Here is an 8,532-nt window from a genome sequence, read left to right as displayed (position 1 = left end):
CGCCCGCCACCTCGCCTGGCTAATTTTTTCATTTTTTGGTAGAGACGGGATTTCATCATATTGGCTAGGCTGGTCTCGAACTCCTAACCTCGTGATCTGCCCGCCTCGGCCTCTCAAAGTGCTGAGATTACAGGCGTGAGCCACCAGCCACGGCACCTGGTCCTGCATGGGCTTCTCTAATTCCATTGTTTTTTTGAAATTCGCTGGGGCCTAGCCATCCTCGCAGCCCAATATTCGGGTTGGGTGGTCCCGCGGCCTGGGCGTAGGGACTTAACAGTAACAACAGCAGCGGCGACAGGGGCGGTGGCAGCAGCCGCAGTGTCTTCCCAAACACGAGCACCACAGGCGCCCGAAAGCCTGCACAGGCGTTTAGAGAAAATGGCAGACGATACTGATGTTGAAGCAATGCTTGAGGTTCCTTACAAGAAGGCTGAGAACCAGTTGAGCAGGGCCAACGGCCATGAAGAACGTAGCAAAAAGAGGGAAAAAAAGCAAGAGCAGAAGTCGTAGTTGTGAACGAAAGAGAAGCAAAAGTAAAGAACGGAAGTGAAGTAGAGATAGAGAAAGGAAAAAGAGCAAAAGCCATGAAAGGAAGCGAAATCGAAGCAGAGAGGAGAGGGAGCCGTTCCGGAAGTCAAGATCGAAGATTTAGAGGCCACTACAGAAGTCCTTATTCCAGACCAAAGTTTAACAGTGCCATCTGAGGAAAGATTGGGTTGCCTCAAAGTATCAAATTAAGCAGACGACGTTTCCGAAGCAAAAGTCCATTCAGAAAAGACAAGAGCCCTGTGAGGGAACCTATTGATAATCTAACTCCTGAGGAAAGAGATGCGAGGATAGTCTTCTGTATGCAGCTGGCGGCAGGAATTTGACCAAAGGATTTGGAAGAGTTTTTCTCTACAGTAGGAAAGGCTCGAGACGTGAGGATGATTTCTGATAGAAATTCAAGACGTTCCAAAGGAATTGCTTACGTGGAGTTCGTCGATGTTAGCTCAGTGCCTCTAGCAATAGGATGAACTGGCCAACGAGTTTTAGGAGTGTCAGTCAATAGTACAGGCATCACAGGCAGAAAAAAACAGAGCTGCAGCCATGGCAAACAATGTACCAAAGGGAAGTACTGGGCCTAAGAGGCTTTATGTGGACTCATTACACTTTAACATAACTGAAGATACGCTTCGTGGAATCTTTGAGCCTTTCGGAAGGATTGAAAGTATCCAGCTGATGATAGACAGTGAAACTGGTCGATCCAAGGGATATGGATTTATTACATTTTCTGATTCAGAATGTGCCAAAAAGGCTTTGTAACAATTTAATGGATTCGAGCTAGCAGGAAGGCCAATGAAAGTTGGTCATGTTACTGAACGTGCTGATGCTTCGAGTACTAGTTCATTTTTGGACAGTAACGAACTGGAAAGGACTAGAATTGATTTGGGAACAACTGGTCATCTTCAGTTAATGGTAAGACTTGCAGAGGATACAGGTTTGCAGATTCCACCAGCAGCACAGCAAGCTCTACAAATGAGTGGCTCTTTGGCATTTGGTGCTGTGGCAGAATTCTCTTTTGTTATAGATTTGCAAACAAGACTTTCCCAGCAGACTGAAGCTTCAGTTTTAGCTGCAGCTGCCTCTGTTCAGCCACTTGCAACACAGTGTTTCCAACTCTCTAACATGTTTAACCCTCAAACAGAAGAAGTTGGATGGGATACAGAGATTAAAGACGATGTGATTGAAGAATGTAATAAACATGGAGGAGTTATTCATATTTATGTGGACAAAAATTCGGCTCAGGGCAATGTGTGTGTGAAGTGCCCATCAATTGCTACAGCTATTGCTGCTGTCAATGCATTGCATGGTAGGTGGTTTGCTGGTAAAATGATAACAGCAGCATATGTACCTCTTCCAACTTACTACAACCTGTTTCCTGATTCTATGACAGCAACACAGCTACTGGTTCCAAGTAGACGATGAAGGAAGATATAGTCCCTTATGTATATAGCTTTTCTTCTTTCTTGAGAATTCATCTTATCTTTTATTTAGATAAAAATAAAGAGGCAAGAATCTACTGTCATTTGTATACAATTCCTGTTACCTTGAAAAAATAAAAATGTTAACTGGAATGCAGCGTGCTCATTCTCCCTAAAGAGCAAATTCCACTGTATAAAAAACTGTTCTCTTGTTCTGCCTTTTAAAATGTTCGTGTAGAAAATTAATGAACTATAGGAATAGCTCTAGGAGAACAAACGTGCTTTCTGTAAAAAGGCAGACCAAGGAGGTAATGTTTTTAATGTTTCGGAAGCCTAACTTTTTACACAGCAGTTACATTCACATTTCACTAATGCTGATATTTGGCTAATGGTTGAGCAGGTTTCTGAAATACACATTTACTGTATGGGAATACAAGACAGCTAAAGGGCTGTTTGGTTAGCATCTCATCTTGCATTCTGATCAATTGGCAAGAAAGGGGGATTTCAAAATTATAATATTTCTTGATAGTATCTTTTCAATTAATTTATCTGTAAAAGTTTCTTCATAAATACTATGTGATCTGGTGTGTCTTAAAATTCCAAACAAAATGATCCCTGCATTTCCTGAAGATGTTTAGTGAGAGTCTGGTAAGCAAAGCAGTCTGAGAAAGAAATAGGAAATGCAGAAACAGGTTTTGTCTGGTTGCATATAATCTTTGCTCTTTTTAAGCTCTATAAGCTCTGAAATATAATTTTGGGTTACTTCAGTGTGTTTGACAAGACAACTTGATATTTCTATCAAACAAATGACTTTCATATTGCAACAATCTTTGTAAGAGCCACTCAAATAAAAGTCTCTTAAAAAGGCAAAAAAAAAAAAAAAAAAGAAAGAAAGAAAAAAGAAAATTACTATAGCGTAAACAAGAATGGGTGAAGGTATGTCATCTTGAGTAAGCCAAAATAATTGTTTTAAGAAACCTTGGCACATTCATTGTAAACCAATCATATCCGACCCATTATGTGGGTATGGAGTGGCTGTGTGCCCAGTCTGTTGAATCAGTCAGTGAATAAATGAATACAAAACATGCAGCTTTCCTACCACCCTTGAAGAAGGCCTATAATTGTGTGTCTGTCCACCAAAATGGTGGTTCTCAGTGTGGTCCTCAGACTAGCAGTATCTGCATCAACCCGGAGCTTGTTAGAAATGCCAATTCTCAGGCCGCAGCTCAGACCTATGGACTCAAACACTCTAGTCGTGGGGCTCAGCCGTCCCTGTTTTAATAAGCCCTCCAGGGGATTCTGGTGCATGCTTAAGTGTGAGAACACTGCACAAGAAAATGGTTGTTTGTTAGATGCCTCAGTGTTCTTAATTACACTCCAAAGAAAGAACTGTCGTTCTTTCTGAGTATTCTGTTCTTGAACTCTTTCACTGTTTCATGGAAGCATCTCCCCAATGAATTCAGGGAGATGAACCACAACTCAGTGTTTGTTTTTAGTGATTCCAAGAGGTCAAACTGATGCCCATTGTCCTGACAGAGGAATGAAGGCTCAGCTGCTGGGCCTGGCGGGCCTCCTGCTGGTTGAGGAGAATGGAAATTGACCAGGATGTGGAGATCTCAAATGGTTGCAATAACTTCCAAATCTATTTTTCTCTTTCTCTTATTTAGGTTGTGTTGCAAATGAAATCCAATCCATATTTTCCTTAATTTACATTTAAAATGGTTCAAATGTTATGTTGATAGGAGATGAGTGAGTCCCCAAGAGACCTTATGAACCTACTAAAACTTAATCTTCAAAACAGGAAGTTGCACTTTACCCAGTGCAAACAAAGTTTAGCACGAAAAGGCCTGATTTGTATTTCACTTTCTTAGCCCAAAAATTTGAAATATATTTTAATTTTCAAAACACATTCTCTCCCATTCTCCCTACCATCATCAATCACATCTGCTGCCTTTCCTTCTCATATAAACTAAGATGTGAGAGCTCTAACCTTATTTTCATAATCATATTCTTGCCTTTTATGGCTAAGGGATCATGAAACTCTGGAAATACACTAGTTACCTCTAAGATTAATTCAGTTCAACAACCATTTATTGTTGCCTGCACCAGGAAATAGGACTGGCCTGTGGTGAGAAAGGAGATTAAAAAAAAAAAATTCAGAAATGAATTGATCTTAGCTGAGAAATGACTATTTGGTGCACTAAATATATGTTTGATCATCATTTGCCCCGATGGCTTGAGCATAAGACATAGCCTTTATATTAGATCTCTGAAATTTTTTTGGAGATTCTGAAGAGGATCTCCGTATTAGAGAACAAGCAATTTAATTAGTGGCTAGAGGAGGAGGAGGAGGAGGAGAAGGAGGAGGAGGAGGAGGAGGAGGAGGAGGAGGAGGAGGAAAGAGAGAGAACTGTGGCAACCTGCCTAGGCCAGGACAGGACACAGTCAAGCTGTCTTGTACCCAACTCCTCTATGTTCCCATGGTACTTTGTACATACTCCCACCTAGTACTCCCCCTCAAGGCAACTAATGATATACACATCTATTTCTCTTAATAGGACCATGAGCCTTTTGAAGGCAGGGGCTGCTTTTTTTTCTCAAGGAAATTGTGTTGATTTGCCCCTGCTGCTCAATACAATGTGCATACTTCAACTGCTTCTCTTAGGCTGTTTGCAACTTAAGGCCTCATGGAGGATTACAGAGATATTATCACTTCGGCCTTACACTTAGGAGAACAGGCTCCCAGCCAGTGTAGGGCAGGGCCTTTTTAATTTTAAAATGCCAGAATTTAGGAATTCTTTTCCTTTATGGGAACCGATGGCCAGTAACTAGGTGTGGAGGCAGAAGAGCCCTGAGGACATATGGTGAAAATAGGGAAGACAGAGAGATGAACCTCCCTCACCCCCACCTCCATCCCCACTCCATTCAGTGCCTCATCCCGAGCCAGTGTGTCAGTGTGCAAGTTATTATTGCTGTATAGCAAATCACCCCAAAATTCTGGTTTTATGAAGGCAGCAATCACTGTATTATCTTTCCAAGCTTTTGCAAGTCAGAAATTTAGGAAGGGCTCTGTTGGGGTGGTTCTGGCATAACGTTTCTTGCTGCAGTTGCAATCAGGTAGTAACTAGAGCTGGAATAGGTGGGGGACTGGAGCAACCAGAACCTGGATGGCCATTTTTCTCACTCTTCATGAAGTCACAGGGCCTCTCCACATAGTCCCTCCATGTGGGACTTCCTAAAAGCATGGAGACTAGACTGTTTACAGGGAGACCCAGGATGGCAAGCATTAGTGTTACAGTAAGCAAGGTGGAAAGTTGAGTGGCCTTTTATGAACTAACCTCAGAAGTCTCATCGTGTGACTTTTTTTCATAGTTTATCAGTTGAATAGTGCCACAAAGCACACCCAGCTTCACAGAGAGGGGATATAGCCACCCCTCCACGATAGAAGGAGTGTCAAAACCACGTTGTAGAAGAGTGTGTGAGATGGGAGATACTGTTTCAGACATCTTTGGGGAATATATGATTTGCCATGGCCAGGAAGAGAGCTAACAGCTCTAACGTCTTTTTCCTTCCCGCCAAAATGGTTTCCTTAACCCCCTTCTCTCCCCACCAACACACATACACACCCTGCACTTTTTATTCCAGTTATATTTTTGTTTTTGTTTCACACTGAAGGAATCTGGCATAACATTAATGTTAAGAAGCCCTAAGGTTTCTGTCTAAGGAATGTGAATTTAGGTTTCATAAAACTTAAAAATGTCATAGGTTTGACTGTTCACATAGATTCCCAAGTAATTTTCCTAGGAAAGACTATTTCAAGTCCTATTGGTGGGGAAAAAGGTAGATGAAAATCAATATCGATGGGTAGCATTGTACAAAAAAAAGTGTGCTGTAGGTTATATTACCACAGAGGTAGTTTCCTGTGGAAACTTTTTCCCCCTAAAAAAGGTTTGACTGTTCAACGGTGAAACCTGTTCACATACATTCCCAAGTAATTTTCCCTGGAAATACTATTTCAAGTTATACATACCTCCCAAATAAACCTGTTTACCACCAGTCGTTTACTGGTGGTAAAGCTCAATTTTAAAATATTTTGAGAAACAGGACAAAACTTGGGTGGGGAAATCTAATTTTCTATTATCCAAAGAAAAGTTAATTAATTAGTATTAACATTTGAAAAGACAAGATTAAAGTTTGTACCTTTTCCAAAGGTAATTTGTAGCATGTTCAATAGTAGCTGTCATATACTGGCAAAACAAACAAACAAAAAAAATCACTAATAAATCCATTCATAAATTGTAGATGATTTTCTTTTTCTAGAAATTTTAGCTTTTTAAATAAAGAACTGCCAGATTTTTAAGTTTCACTGAAAGTATCTAAAGCAAGCAGCAAGTAGCTATTGAGCTTGGTGAGATAATGACTATTTTCTTTAATTACCTTCCTACCAAATGTTGTGCTATTCAATATATTCTACACATAAATCATTCCAAAGACAAGACTCAAGCCATCACAGATTTACATTTCACAAAGAAATATAAATTACCCTTGTCTCTATTTTCCACATTGATGATCTGTGTAATGAGCTGAAGAGGTAAGACTCAGGAAACCATCTTCATTAACAGTAAACTAAGAACAATTAATAACATTTTTTAAAAGAAGGAGGAGAAGCCATTACCCGGGACTAGATAATTGAATTGTATAAACTTGTTGAAGCTTTACTGTAACTATAAGTATGTTTGCAAGTAATTATCACCCACAGCATAAATAACTTTATAGGATTCTACCTGAGTCAACGTTAGTCAGATTTGCAAAACACAAAGGAAAATAAGCAATTAGTTGATTCCTTATCCAAGAAAAGCATATTACTTAGTTACAAATAATTCCAAAATTCCCAGGGGAATGAGTGGGCAGAGACTGGTCCTGTACAGCCTATGACCCAACTTCAGATGTGGCAAGCAGGTCCCCTGTTGACAGGAAGGCCACCTTCTGATAAATCGCAGCCCAAGCTTCTTTTACTTTTCTGAAAGCTCTTAATAATAACACGGAGTTGTAAAATACAGAAGTCTGAGGGCTGGTATTATAACCTGAGACAGTTTTGGGAATCTTCATATGGGTAGTACCTGAAGTTCACCTCTTGATTATTCCCAGAAGCAAATTTTCAGAAGATCTTCTGCCAAGAGCTTCAGGGTCTGTGAGAGAAAAACCTTGGGGGTGGGGGGTAGGGGGGAAAGTAGGGGAGTACATAACCATGCTGTGAAATTCCTGGGCTAAATATTCATTTCAAAACAATAAGGTAGAAATGGAAACACTGAAATAGTCTATAAACTATCTAAATATTGTCACTACATGATTTTTCTTATTAATGCACTCATCTCTCTCCCTGTCAAAACTTCTGGCTGCTTTGTTGAATCCTATCAAATAATTATTGGGGACTCATTTTTCTGGAATGAACAGAGGGCAGGATCAACTTCTCTGAAGCTGAAGTTTAGAGGAATGTCTGTATTTGAAATCTCACTCGTATAACACCCAGCCATCTTATTGCGCATGATTCTTGTGGACAAGAAACCAACCAAGGCATGTGTTTGAATGATTATGGTCTCTAACCTGAGCCCGAGACTGGTAAATTGCCAGGTGCTGACTCCTCACCAAAAGCATTTCTGCCTGGCTCAGTCTTAATTGTCACAGCTGTTTCTCTGAGTACGTATGGGATGTGATGCCCTAGTTCTTCCTAGGAATGTGCTTCTTGAATGAAGGAAACATGTTATCTGCTTCTTATCTGATTATATGTTTATAAATGCATACCTACTTCTAACCTTGTCCACAGGCCAATTTTGGGTCAGCTGAAGGCACTCATTTGTTGTCTTAACTTTAGAAACTCTGTCCCAATAATTTAAGAAAGCCTAATCGGTAAAAGCCATCAAATTTCTAGGGAGAATTTTTTTTTTGAATACACAAGGTGTTATTAAGCAGAGTAACTTGATTTGCACTTTTTCCCTTTCATTTTCCATAGGCTACAGACTGAATGTTTGAGGTCCCCTGACCCCCGGTTCATATGTTGAAGCTCTAATTTCCCAGATGATGGTATTAGGAGGCGGGGCCTTTAGGAGGTGATTACGTCATGAAGGGAAAGCCCTCATACATGGAATTAATGCCCTTATAAAAGACACTCCCCCCAAGAGCACGCATCATCTTTCTACCAGGTGAGGATATAATGAGAAGATGGTTGTCTGCAACCAGAAGAGGGCTTGCACCAGGAACAAAATCAGCCAGCACTTCATCTTGGACTTCCCAGCCTAAAGAACTGTGAGGAATACATGTCTACTGTCTAAGCCACCCAGTCTATGGTACATTGTTACAACAGCCCAAACAGACTAAGACATCATCTAAAAATGTCCATTCGCAACTGAAAGTGAACTATATTAATTATTTGTATATTACAAATAATATACAAAACATACCCACCATTTTATTTCTCCTTAAGTTCTATACATAACAATCCTCTGGGAAACTGAATACTTTTCTTCCTTCATTGCCAGTAAAGAGACCCTGTGATCTCGAGAGTTCTGCT

General features: G+C 40.3%; 1 pseudogene; it reads left to right on the top strand.

The window, feature by feature from the left end:
* The first annotated feature begins 378 nt into the window (after window positions 1–378).
* LOC103231845 (RNA-binding protein 39 pseudogene) lies at window positions 379–2,006 on the top strand (annotated as a pseudogene).
* Window positions 2,007–8,532: the final 6,526 nt, after the last annotated feature.

The sequence above is a fragment of the Chlorocebus sabaeus genome, chromosome X (genome assembly GCF_047675955.1).
Source record: "Chlorocebus sabaeus isolate Y175 chromosome X, mChlSab1.0.hap1, whole genome shotgun sequence".
In the NCBI taxonomy this organism is placed as follows: domain Eukaryota; kingdom Metazoa; phylum Chordata; class Mammalia; order Primates; family Cercopithecidae; genus Chlorocebus; species Chlorocebus sabaeus.
The sequence above is the reverse complement of the archived record's forward strand: the minus strand, read 5'-3'. Positions and strand labels throughout refer to the sequence as shown.